The sequence below is a fragment of the Bos javanicus genome, chromosome 4, assembly GCF_032452875.1.
Source record: "Bos javanicus breed banteng chromosome 4, ARS-OSU_banteng_1.0, whole genome shotgun sequence".
Taxonomy (NCBI): Eukaryota; Metazoa; Chordata; class Mammalia; order Artiodactyla; family Bovidae; genus Bos; species Bos javanicus.
The window spans coordinates 29,751,805-29,764,562 of NC_083871.1; positions in this window are offsets into that span (position 1 = coordinate 29,751,805).

Genomic DNA, 12,758 nt, shown 5'->3' on the forward strand with positions numbered 1-12,758 from the left:
ACAGGAGACACGGGTTCGACCCCTGGGTCAGGAAGATGCCCTGGAGTAGGGAATGGCTATCCACTCCAGTATTCTTGCCTGGAGAATTCCATAGACAGAGGAGTCCACAGGGTCACACAGAGTCAGACACGACCGAGCAACTAACATTGCATTACTGCTATCAGCAAAAAGACTCTGTCTTCCCTAGACATTTAAAATTTAAACATCATGTCAACCTATAGATGAACCCAGACATCTTTTCCCACAGAGAATCTTATTGAAAATTCAGAATAAATTAGAGTTGAAATGGAAAAGGAAATTGAGTAGGTAGAAGGAAGGAAGAGAAAAGAAGGAAGGAAGAAAGGAAAAGGGGAGAGAGAGAAGGAGGGAGGACTAAAGAGGGGAGGGGAGGAAGGAGAAAAAAGGCAAAAGGAGACAGAGGGAGATGGGGAAAGAGAGAGAAGGAATGAAGAAAGTGGAGGAGGAAAACTTGATACCTGAAAAGAATATTTAAACAGCTGAATCCATCTATGCCAGGGGAACAACCTTGAACTGTTCTATTCTATAGACCCCAAAATCCCTTGTTTGGCAAAGGCTGGTTTAAGAAGAGTTTTTGTCACTTTAAATCATAAGAGCTCTGAATAATCTAAGGCTAGATTATGGGGAGCCTATAATAAGGCAACTGAAAAATATTTTATGAGTATTCACTTTGTTAGACACAGTGCTAAGTCCTTCATTACAATCAACAAAAAAACTTTTGGTTCTGCCTTCACAGAGGTAACAATTTCTTAGGCCCCAAACAGATACCTGAGCCCTGACCCTCATTCCTGGTTATAGACATCTGTTTTTGTTTTTGTTTTTTTAAGCCCTATTTTGACAGTAAAGCTCAGATAGATTTGGTAACCACTAATCAAAAAGGAGTACATCAAGGCTGTATATTGTCACCTTGCTTATTTAACTTATATGCAGAGTACAACATGAGAAACACTGGGCTGGAAGAAACACTGGGCTGGAAGAAACACAAGCTGGAATCAAGATTGCTGGGAGAAATATCAGTAACCTCAGATATGCAGATGACACCACCCTTATGGCAGAAAGTGAAGAGGAACTAAAGAGCCTCTTGATGAAAGTGAAGAGGAGAGTGAAAAAGTTGGCTTAAAGCTCAACATTCAGAAAACGAAGATCATGGCGTCTGGCCCCATCACTTCATGGGAAGTGGATGGGGAAACAGTGGAAGTAGTGTCAGACTTTGTTTTCTTGGGCTCCAAAATCACTGCAGATGGTGATTGCAGCCATGAAATTAAAAGACACTTACTCGTTGGAAGGAAAGTTATGACCAACCTAGATAGCATATTCAAAAGCAGAGACATTACTTTGCCAATAAAGGTTCGTCTAGTCAAGGCTATGGTTTTTCCTGTGGTCATGTATGGATGTGAGAGCTGGACTGTGAAGAAAGCTGAGCACTGAAGAATTTATGCTTTTGAACTGTGGTGTTGGAGAAAACTCTTGAGAGTCCCTTGGACTGCAAGGAGATCCAACCAGTCCATTCTGAAGGAGATCAGTCCTGGGTGTTCTTTGGAAGGACTGATGCTAAAGCTGAAACTCCAGTACTTTGGCCAACTCATGTGAAGAGTTGACTCACTAGAAAAGACTCTGATGCTGGGAGGGATTGAGGGCAGGAGGAGAAGAGGGTGACAGAGGATGAGATGGCTGGATGGCATCACCGACTTGATGGACATGAGTTTGAGTGAACTCCGGGAGTTGGTGATGGACAGGGAGGCCTGGTGTGCTGCGATTCATGGGGTCACAAAGAGTCGGACACGACTGAGCAACTGAAGTGAACTGAACTGAACTGAACTGAATCTAGAAGGGCATATCCAAACTTTCCTGATGATAATTCATCACCAGTCTTGCCTACTAAAAAAGACTTAGGTCATCCCCAAGAACAACCTAATTAGAATCTCTAAGGGTGGAACTTGAGAACATTTTAAAACATTAGTTGCCCAGCTGATTCTTACCAGCAAAGAGCTTTGTGAAATGTGGGTTTTCAGTGTGGGTTCTGTTCAATGTGGGCTCCTTGGACCAGTGGTGGCTACATCCCCTGAGAACTTGTTTAAAAATGTAGTATCTCAGTCCCCTGCCTAGACCCAATGAATCTGCCTCTAATACTTTACTATGAACAGCTCGTATTATAAGAAAAATTGTACTCTGAAAATCAGACAGGAGGAAAAAGTCTAAAACAGTTCACTCAAAAGCACTTTCTAACAAAATCTTTTTATTTCAAAATCAAGATGATATTAATAAAAATGAGATTTTACTTTCACTGCTTTTGTTCTAAGCCCACTGCAGTGATGTCCCTCTTTGTGAATTGTATCAAAGGTTAAATACTATCTATATCACACAAAGGGGCTTCCCTGGTGGCTCAATGGTGAAGATTTCACCTGCCAGTGAAGGAAATGTGGGTTCAATCTTTGGGTCAGGAAGATTCCCGAAGAAGGAAATGGCAACCCACTTCAGTATTCTTGCCTGGGAAATCCCATGGACAGAGGAACCCTGTGGGCTACAGTCCAAGGGGTTACAAAAGAGTCAGACATGACTTAACAACTAAACAACAATGGTATCATACAACTCTAAAAAGGACCATTAATGTTGTGTGCATGTGAATGATGCCCTCAAGAATTATATACAGCAGCAGCCCTGGATCCAAGTGCAACCAGAGACTCCTTCTGAGTCAAACTCTGAAAATTGAACCTTGGGATTGCATCAAAGTAATAAGGAGACCCACCTCCATTTTTGATAACTGAGATACTGACAGTGACAATGTCCAAACAAAACTTCCTTTCTTTTTGAAGAGGGCTTCTTCTAGTCACTAACAGATACATTTATAGCAAGCATACGATAAAATAATACAAGATATTAAGATGATAGAATAGCACCTGCTTTTATCTTGCCCCCTTGTTTCTACATTTAATTTATCTTACAGGTATAGAGGGACCTATGACTTGCTTTTACAGGCTTTTATAGTGATAATTCGGAGAAGGCAATGGCACCCCACTCCAGTACTCTTGCCTGGAAAATCCCATGGATGGAAGAGCCTGGTAGGCTGCAGCCCATGGGGTCGCTAAGAGTCAGACACGACTGAGCGACTTCACTTTCACTTTTCACTTTCATGCATTGGAGAAGGAAACGGCAACCCACTCCAGTGTTCTTGCCTGGAGAATCCCAGGGATGGCAGAGTCTGGTGGGCTGCTGTCTATGGGGTCACACAGAGTCGGACATGACTAAAGTGACTTAGCAGCAGCATAGTGATAATTTGCCACATTCATATGTTTGCACATGAAGAAAGCACCATCATAAGGCAACTCTTAGGGGGTTCCCTGGTACTTAGCAGTTAAAGAATCTCCTGCAATGCAAGAGATCCCAGTTCGATTCTTGGGTTGGGAATATCTGCTGGAGAAGAGGTAGGCTACTGACTCCAGTATTCTTGAGCTTCCCTGGTAGCTCAGCTGGTAAAGAATCCACCTGAAATTCAGGAGATCTGGGTTCGATTCCTGGGTGGGGAAGATCCCCTTGAGAATGGAACAGCTACCCACTCCAGTATTCTGGTCTGGAGAATTCCATGTACTGTATAGTCCATGGGGTCACAAACAGTCAGACACGATTGAGCAACTTTCACTTTGCACAAACCACTCAGCCCTATTTTACAAGAGTGTCAACTATATAGGCAGTTAGTAAACATATGATCACTCAAAGTACCTGGCTTCAGCTGCTATAACGTGATAGTATAAGGTAGTAGTTAAGAGCCTGGACACTAGAGCCTATAGGTTCTCATTGACTTTACCACTTACTAGTTATATAAACTTAGTTCAGTTCAGTTCAGTCACTCGGTTATGTGTGACTCTTTGTGATCCCATGGACTGCAGCATGCCAGGCTTCCCTGTCCATCACCAACTCTCAGAGCTTGTTCAAATTCATAACCATGAGTCCGTGATGCCATCCAACCATCTTATCCTCTGTCGTCCCCTTCTCCTCCTGCTTTCAATCTTTCCCAGCATCAGGGTCTTTTCCAATAAGTCAGTTCTACCCATTAGGTGGCCAAAGTATTGGAGCTTCAGCTTCAGCATCAGTCCTTCCAAAGAACACCCAGGACTGATCTCCTTTAGGATGGACTGGTTGGATCTCCTTGCAGTCCAAGGAACTCTCAAGAGTCTTCTCCAACACCACAGTTCAAAAGCATCAATTCTTCGGCGTTCAGCCTTCTTCACAGTCCAACTCTCACATCCATACATGACCACTGGAAAAACCATAGCCTTGACTAGATGGACCTTTGTTGGCAAAGTAATGTCTCTGCTTCTTAATATGCTGTCTAGGTTGGTAATAGCTTTTCTTCCAAGGAGTAAGCATCTTTTAATTCCATGGCTGCAATCACCATCTGCAGTCATTTTGGAGCCCAAGAAAATAAAGTCTGTCACTGTTTGCATTGTTTCCCCACCTATTTGCCATGAAGTTATGGCAAAACCTTAAACTTAAGCCAGGTACTTAACCTGGGTCTCTCTTTCTTCATCTATATAATGCAGATAACGGAATTTTTTCAAGAACTATGAAAAGTCTTAGATTTTTACCACACCTGCAAGCTAACAAATTAACTTGCTAGTTTCACATATACTGACAGAAAACACAAGACTCCTGGATCTGAGACAGGACTTTACTCACAGGAAAAGCAGAGGCCAGAGTGTCAATATTGCTGTGTCAGTTTCCCAAAACAAAATTTCCAGTAGCACTGTAGGTTTGCGCAGATGGATGTTTGCACACACAGAGAACTGTGTTACAGAACAGGAATTCTGGGCCTGGGGAGATTCTGCTTCACAGCAGCCTATAAGCAAGTCTACTCTTTGTCTCAAAGCTGTATATTACCTCATCTCTCAAGCATTGCAAACACAATCCTGAAAAGTGACTCAGGTAAAAAGCTCTCAGGCCCTTGCATTCTTGGCATTTTCAGTAAGATGTGTAACAGTGCAAGAGTCCCATGGAGGACTGTGTCCAACAGGTTCTTGGAAGAGTTAAATGAGTCAACATATGCAAGGTGCTAAGATGAGTAATAACTCTGTGTAAGTGTTAGTAGTATTAGTAGTAGGGGCTTCCCTGGTGGCTCAGGAATAGTAGTAGTAGTATAAGGATGTTAGCTGCCTATTTCTTTAAAGTGGCCCCTCAATAATGTATATATGTATGTATCTATTGTGCAATATAATTAGACATTAGGTACACTGATAGATAGATTGCCTGATGAACTATGGACAGAGGTTCGTGACATTGTACAGGACAGGGATCAAGACCATCCCCATGGAAAAGAAATGCAAAAAAGCAAAGTGGCTGTCTGGGGAGGCCTTACAAATAGTTGTGAAAAGAAGAGAAGCAAAAAGCAAAGGAGAAAAGGAAAGATATAAGCATCTGAATGCAGAGTTCCAAAGAATAGCAAGGAGAGATAAGAAACCCTTCCTCAGTGATCAATGCAAAGAAATAGAAGAAAACAACAGAATGGAAAAGACTAGAGATCTCTTCAAGAAAATTAGAGATATCAAAGGAACATTTCATGCAAAGATGGGCTTAATAAAGGACAGAAATGGTATAGACCTAACAGAAGCAGAAGATATTAAGAAGAGGTGGCAAGAATACACAGAAGAACTGTACAAAACAGATCTTCACCATCCAGATAATCATGATGGTATGATCACTCACCTAGAGCCAGACATCCTGGAATGTCAAGTCAAGTGGGCCTTAGAAAGAATCACTACAAACAAAGCTAGTGGAGGTGATGGAATTCCAGTTGAGCTATTTCAAATCCTGAAAGATGATGCTGTGAAAGTGCTGCACTCAATATGCCAGCAAATTAGGAAAACTCAGCAGTGGCCACAGGACTGGGAAAGGTCAGTTTTCATTCCAATCCCAAAGAAAGGCAATGCCAAAGAATGCTCAAACTACCGCACACTTGCACTCATCTCACACACTAGTAAAGTAATGCTAAAAATTCTTCTCCAAGCCAGACTTCAGCAATACATGAATCGTGAACTTCCAGATGTTCAAGTTGGTTTTAGAAAAGGCAGAGGAACCAGAGATCAAATTGCCAACATCCACTGGATCATGGAAAAAAGAAGAGAGTTCCAGAAAAGCATCTATTTCTGCTTTATTGACTATGCCAAAGCCTTTGGTTGTGTGGATCACAATAAACTGTGGAAAATTCTGAAAGAGATGGGAATACCAGACCACCTAACCTGCCTCTTGAGAAACCTGTATGCAGGTCAGGAAGCAACAGTTAGAACTGGACATGGAACAACAGACTGGTTCCAAATAGGAAAAGGAGTACGTCAAGGCTGTATATTGTCACCCTGCTTATTTAACTTCTATGCAGAGCACATCATGAGAAACGCTGGGCTGGAAGAAGCACAAGCTGGAATCAAGATTGCCGGGAGAAATATCAATAACCTCAGATATGCAGATGACACCACCCTTATGGCAGAAAGTGAAGAGGAACTCAAAAGCCTCTTGATGAAAGTGAAAGAGGAGAGTGAAAAAGTTGGCTTAAAGCTCAACATTTAGAAAATTAAGATCATGGCGTCTGGTCCCATCACTTCATGGGAAATAGATGGGTAAACAGTGGAAACAGTGGCTGACTTTATTTTGGGGGCTCCAAAATCACTGCAGATGGTGACTGCAGTCATGAAATTAAAAGACTCCTTGTAAGTAAAGTTATGACCAACCTAGATAGCATATTCAAAAGCAGAGACACTACTTTGCCATCAAAGGTCCGTCTAGTCAAGGCTATGGTTTTTCCAGTGGTCATGTATGGATGTGAGAGTTGGACTGTGAAGAAAGCTGAGCGCTGAAGAATTGATGCTTTTGAACTGTGGTGTTGGAGAAGACTCTTGAGAGTCCCTTGGACTGCAAGGAGATCCAACCAGTCCATTCTGAAGGAGATCAGCCCTGGGATATCTTTGGAAGGATTGATCATAAAGCTGAAACTCCAATACTTTGGCCACCTGATGCGAAGAGTTGACTCATTGGAAAAGACTCTGATGCTGGGAGGGATTGGGGGCAGGAGGAGAAGGGGACGACAGAGGATGAGATGGCTGGATGGCATCACTGACTTGATGGACATGAGTTTGAGTGAAGTCCGGGTGTTGGTGATGGACAGGGAAGCCTGGCGTGCTGCAATTCATGGGGTCACAAAGAGTAGGACAGGACTGAGTGACTGAACTGAACTGACACATATACATTGTATAGATAAATCAGATAGATATAATAGCTATACAATATGTATTTTAGAAAGTTTGGGAAATGAAAATGAATATAAACTATTAAATCTCCATTAATGCCATGATCAAGGTTTATTCACTATTTTGTTTTACTTTTTGCTTTTCTGTGCATATATATGTTTATTTTCTTAAATTGATGTCCAAGTCCACACACCATTTTTATCTCACTTTTTCCACTTTCTATGACATCAGGAGCATTTTCCATTCACTAAATGTTAGTCTAAAACTAATTACTGTTAATAATATTCCAATGTATGTACACATCATAAATTTTCTACTCATTGTCTTACTGTTCGACATTTTGGCTATTTCTCATTTTCTGAAAGATGCTTAACTTCTACCACAAATGATTAAGCCAAGTGGAATTCCAATTAGAAGCAACCCAAAACAGAAAGTTATATAAATCTAATCCTGGACTCTCAATTCTAAGTCTTTCCTTAATTGGCAATAAGTTTGTTCTTTTTCTTCAAACCACATGTACTGAACTTAACATGTACACTTAATATCTAATTTATCCAAAGTTCCTTCATTTGAACTACACACTTTTTGCATTAATTGAGGTCACTGTGGTAGTGAGAGTCTTGGCAAGGGCACAATCTAATACTGTCATAGAAGCTTACTCAATTTAGGAAAACCTACTCTGAAAACTTTGTTATACTTTCCTATGGAAATATATTCCCTATCTTTCACCCATTTTCTAACTGAAAAAGTGAGCAATAAAAGAAAAGGGTGAAAAGAGGTATCAAAAAATATCTATGCATAAAAGTTATGTATTTTACCCATACAAGAACCATCAACATCAACCCTCAACATCATTTTACTCCAAATCCAATTGTAAACTGCTTCTCAGAAATTAAAATTTATTGAATCCCTTAGTGTACCAGGTGCATATGTTAGACCTGTTACATGTCACATTATAGCCTCTGCAAAGTGGGGAATATTGTAAATATTGGAGAGAAAACTAAAAAGAAAGAGGAGATCTGTAAAAGTAGAAATGAGTTCTAAAACCAAATCATCTTAGCGCATTTACTACAGTGGCTTCTCCTCAGGAACAGCTAAACAGAAAATTAGATTCATAAATATTCCCTCAAATTACTAAGAAAACATTCCGGGGATGTTTATACTATGATGAAGACACACGTATTCAAGATATATTTAATAAACATTTCCACTAATGTGCTTAAAACTGTTACCTTTAATTTTTTGAAAAATGTTTTATGTTAAACCAATTTTTTGTGAGATTAAATATGTGAACATTTTAGTCATTACTTTGCTGAAGGGGCCCACCTATGTCATTTCTTCTTTCCATTTTGCTTTCACATCATCTGATGATTAGTTTCCTTCTCTGGAACATTTACTTTCACCATAATGGAAGGCATAGCTTTAGCTAATCAAATAAAATGTAAAGAATAACAAGGAAGAATGAAAACATAAATCACAGTGACATTCTAACCAGAGGATACAGAAATGGAAAAAAGTGTGTGCTATGAGATGTCAACATATATTTCCTTTGTTTATAAGCCAGATAGAAATGTGCCAGCCATCCATAATTTTTGGAAAGAAAATTAAAATGATGGAATTGTGTTTGTCATTGGTTTTTTATCTTGTTTTTGTTGCTTTGTCTTCTCTTTTATCTCAGTTTTCTTTAGTGGTTTAGTGCCATAACCTTTCTGTTAGTAAAAACTCGCTGCTAATATAAAACATCAATTAATTCAACATTATTGCCATTCAAATTTGTCAAGACAAAAGAAGCTTAACTTTCTTTGGGTTCTATTAAACTTCTATTTATCTAGTTCTTGCTAGTAGAGGCAATTAATTAAAATCAAACAAGTTTGTAAAGAGGATCAAAGCAGAATAGCAGCTGTGAAGGGTGATACACAGTGTCTAAACTGATGCAGAAGCTGAAGGGTAAAGAGTCTAAATTCCTCCCAAAAAAGAGTAGTTTCTCTTTCCAAAAGTCTTAAAACCACAGCAAGATGAAGACAGATAGTGGTTTGATGGCTACAGAATGAGTCTCAGTGAAAGTGAAAGTCCCTCAGTTGTGTTCAACTCTTTGCAACCTCATGGACTATGGAGAAGTCCATGGAATTCTCTAGGACTTAATACCAGAGTGGGTAGCCATGCCCTTCTCCAGGCATGAGATCTTCCCAACCCAGGCATTGAACCCAGCTCTCCCACATTGCAGGCGGATTCTTTACCAGCTGAGGCCCAGTCTCTAGGGGGCTCCTCAGTTAGGAGGAAGGAAGTCAGGAAAAGAATGTTGCTGGTGATGAACCAATCAAGTCTTTGTGAGCAGGCCCCAGGGATCACCCTCCCCAGATTAGGTTCTGACAAACTATGGAGAGGACCAAGGCACAGTAGCAATAACAGGATTAGAATGTCCTCTAAAGACCACTTAAAATCTAAAATTCTGATTGATTTAAAAGGTATAATTTTTCCAGTTAAAGAAAATCTTTATCATAAATATCACTTGGCAAATAGAAATTACAATATCAAGACAGGTACTCTTTTCTGTTCTAATATAAATAAAGAACCCTCTGCTGCTGCTGCTGCTAAGTCACTTCAGTTGTGTCCGACTCTGTGAGACCCCATAGATGGCAGCCCACCAAGCTCCCTCATCCCTGGGACTCTCCAGGCAAGAACACTGGAGTGGGCTGCCATTTCCTTCTCCATAGGATCTTCCCAACCCAGGGGTCAAACCAGCCTCTCCTGCATTGGCAGGCAGATTCTTTACCACTAAGCCACCTGGGAAGGAAGCCCTATATATGCTAGCAGCTCACACAATAATATAAAAAAGTGGCCTAATTGACTTTTTCAGAATACTCTTCTAATGTTTAGCCAGGAAAATACAAGTACTCTGAGAATCTCTGATTTGGTTTCAATGTATGCCTTTCAATCTGGTTTTTCAATATAATCACTCAGTTCTATGATTACACATATCATTAAAATGATGCAGAAATTGTAAATGCCTTAAGAAAAAAAAAGGGATATGACTGAGTCCTACATAGAGGCACTGTATACAGGATATCTCATTTGATTCTCACAACAAATCAGAAAGCTTGAAAAATTTATCCTTTGTCCAGATCAATACAGTTTTATGGGAGAAAATCTTATTTTAAGATTATCTGACTTCATAGTTCATTTTCTGTTCATTACATCATACTATCCTTTACCACTTCCTTATATAGGAAGGTGAAGGACTGACCCAAAGATTATTTTCCTGAGTCAAATATACATTGTATTATTCAGAGACATTAGGAAGTACTTTAAAGGAAGTGAGAAAGGTTCTATCCACTGAGAAACTTTTCTGATATACTAAATATTTCCAAAATGCTGGGGCTTCCTTTACCAGTCAGCAGAGATCAGACACCAAAGAACTCATTGTACATATGAGAGGAGATTCCCTAACCTTCACCTTTATTTTCCTCAAGAAGACACCCACCACCTTCCTCATTATCTTCCTCTCAACACAGTTTTTTTAAATGTATATATAGGATATTTAAAACATATAAAATATGTATAAAACAAAACAGTATATAGCCAAATATTCCCCCCCCAACTTCAGTTCAGTTCAGTCACTTGGTCGTGTCCAACTCTTTGCAACCCCATGGACTGCAGCACACCAGGCCTCCCTGTCCATCACCAACTCCTGGAGTTTACTCAAACTAACGCCCATTGAGTTGGTGATGCCATCCAACCATCTTATCCTCTGTCGTCCCCTTCTCCTCCTGCCTTCAATCTTTCCCAGCATCAGGGTCTTTCCCGATGAGTCAGTTCTTCGCATCAGGTGGCCAAAGTATTGGAGTTTCAGCTTCAGCATCAGTTCTTCCAATGAATATTTAGGAGTGATTTCCTTTAGGATGAACTGGTTGGATCTCCTTGCTGTCCAAGGGACTCTCAAAGAGTATTCGCCAACACCACAGTTCAAAAGCATCAATTCATCAGCATTCAGCTATTCTTTATAGCATTTAGTCACATCAGATTTTAAGATGAATTATGACTAGGAGAAAGAAGTTCCAGCCTATGGCCATACCACCCTGAATGCTCCCGACCTCATCTGATCTTGGAAGCTAAGCAGGGTCGGGCCTGGTTAGTACTTGGATGGGAGAAAGAAGTTTCAAAGGAGAAGGGTTTCCTAACAACTTTTATTATACATAGTGTGAGGGAAACCCATTAACAATTTAAGATATATTTTTGTCCCAAAACACATAATTTATATTAAGCACTTAATATGTCTAAAAGCAAGTATGCATAATAGAAAATGTATAATAGAAGAATTAAAGGATTGTTTCTATGTAGAATTCAGTGGTATCAGAGATACAACTCTGAGGCTCAAGACTGTGCAAAATCAAAGCAAAGAGCAGACACAATACATTACATTACTCACAGGCTGTATAGCTTAATGGATCCCTTTCTACTGATCACAATTGGCATTAATCAAGAGCCATGAACAGAGTATCTTATTTTCTCAATGCTATTCTGATAAACTGCAATTTCATTTAACCTTGGATAGAAATTTTAATAGCTTACACAAGATACCTGTTGATACCTTCCTTGGTGTACAGTGATTAAATGACAACTCAAGGTGTATGCCATGAATTTTCTTCATTTGAAAGAAAATGTGATGACTATTTGCATCAAGTATGCTGAAAATACTGAGATATGTAAATATTTTCATTTACCTATGCCACATTACAGAACATTAATGTAATATTCATGAAAAAATAACACATTACCAAAACTTTGGTGGCTTCTGAAAACTAATCCCTGATCTCATGCCCATCACTGCCTCACAATATAACTAACATTCTAACTTTATGCTTATTTCCATATATTATCTATACTTTTACTCAATTTGCTGTTATTGTTCAGTTGCTCAGTTGTGTTCAACTCTTTGCAACCTCATGGATTGCAGCATGCGTGGATTCCCCATCCTTCACCATCTCTCAGAGGTTGCTCAACTCACATCCACTGAGTTGGTGATGCCAACCATCTCATTCTCTGTCATCACCTTCTCCTCCTGCCTTCAATCTTTCCCAGAATCAGGGTCTTTTCCAATGAGTCAGCTCTTTGCATCAAGTGGCCTAATATCGGAGCTTCAGCATCAGTCCTTCCAATGAATATCAAGGTTGATTTCCTTTAGGACTGACTGTTTTGATCTCCATGAAGTCCAAGGAACTTTCAAGAGTCTTCCCCAACACCACAGTTGGAAAGCATCAATTCTTCGGTGCTCAGCCTTCTTTATGGTCCAACTCATACATCCATACATGACTACTGGAAAAACCATACTTTGACTAGACAGACCTGTGTCAAGAAAGAGATGTCTCTGCTTTTTAGTATGCTGTCTAGGTTTGTCATGGCTTTCCTTCCAAGGAGTAAGCGTCTTTTAATTTCATGGCTGCAATCACCATCTGCAGTGATTTTGGAGTCCAAGAAAATAAAGTCTTTAACTGTTTCCATTGTTTCCCA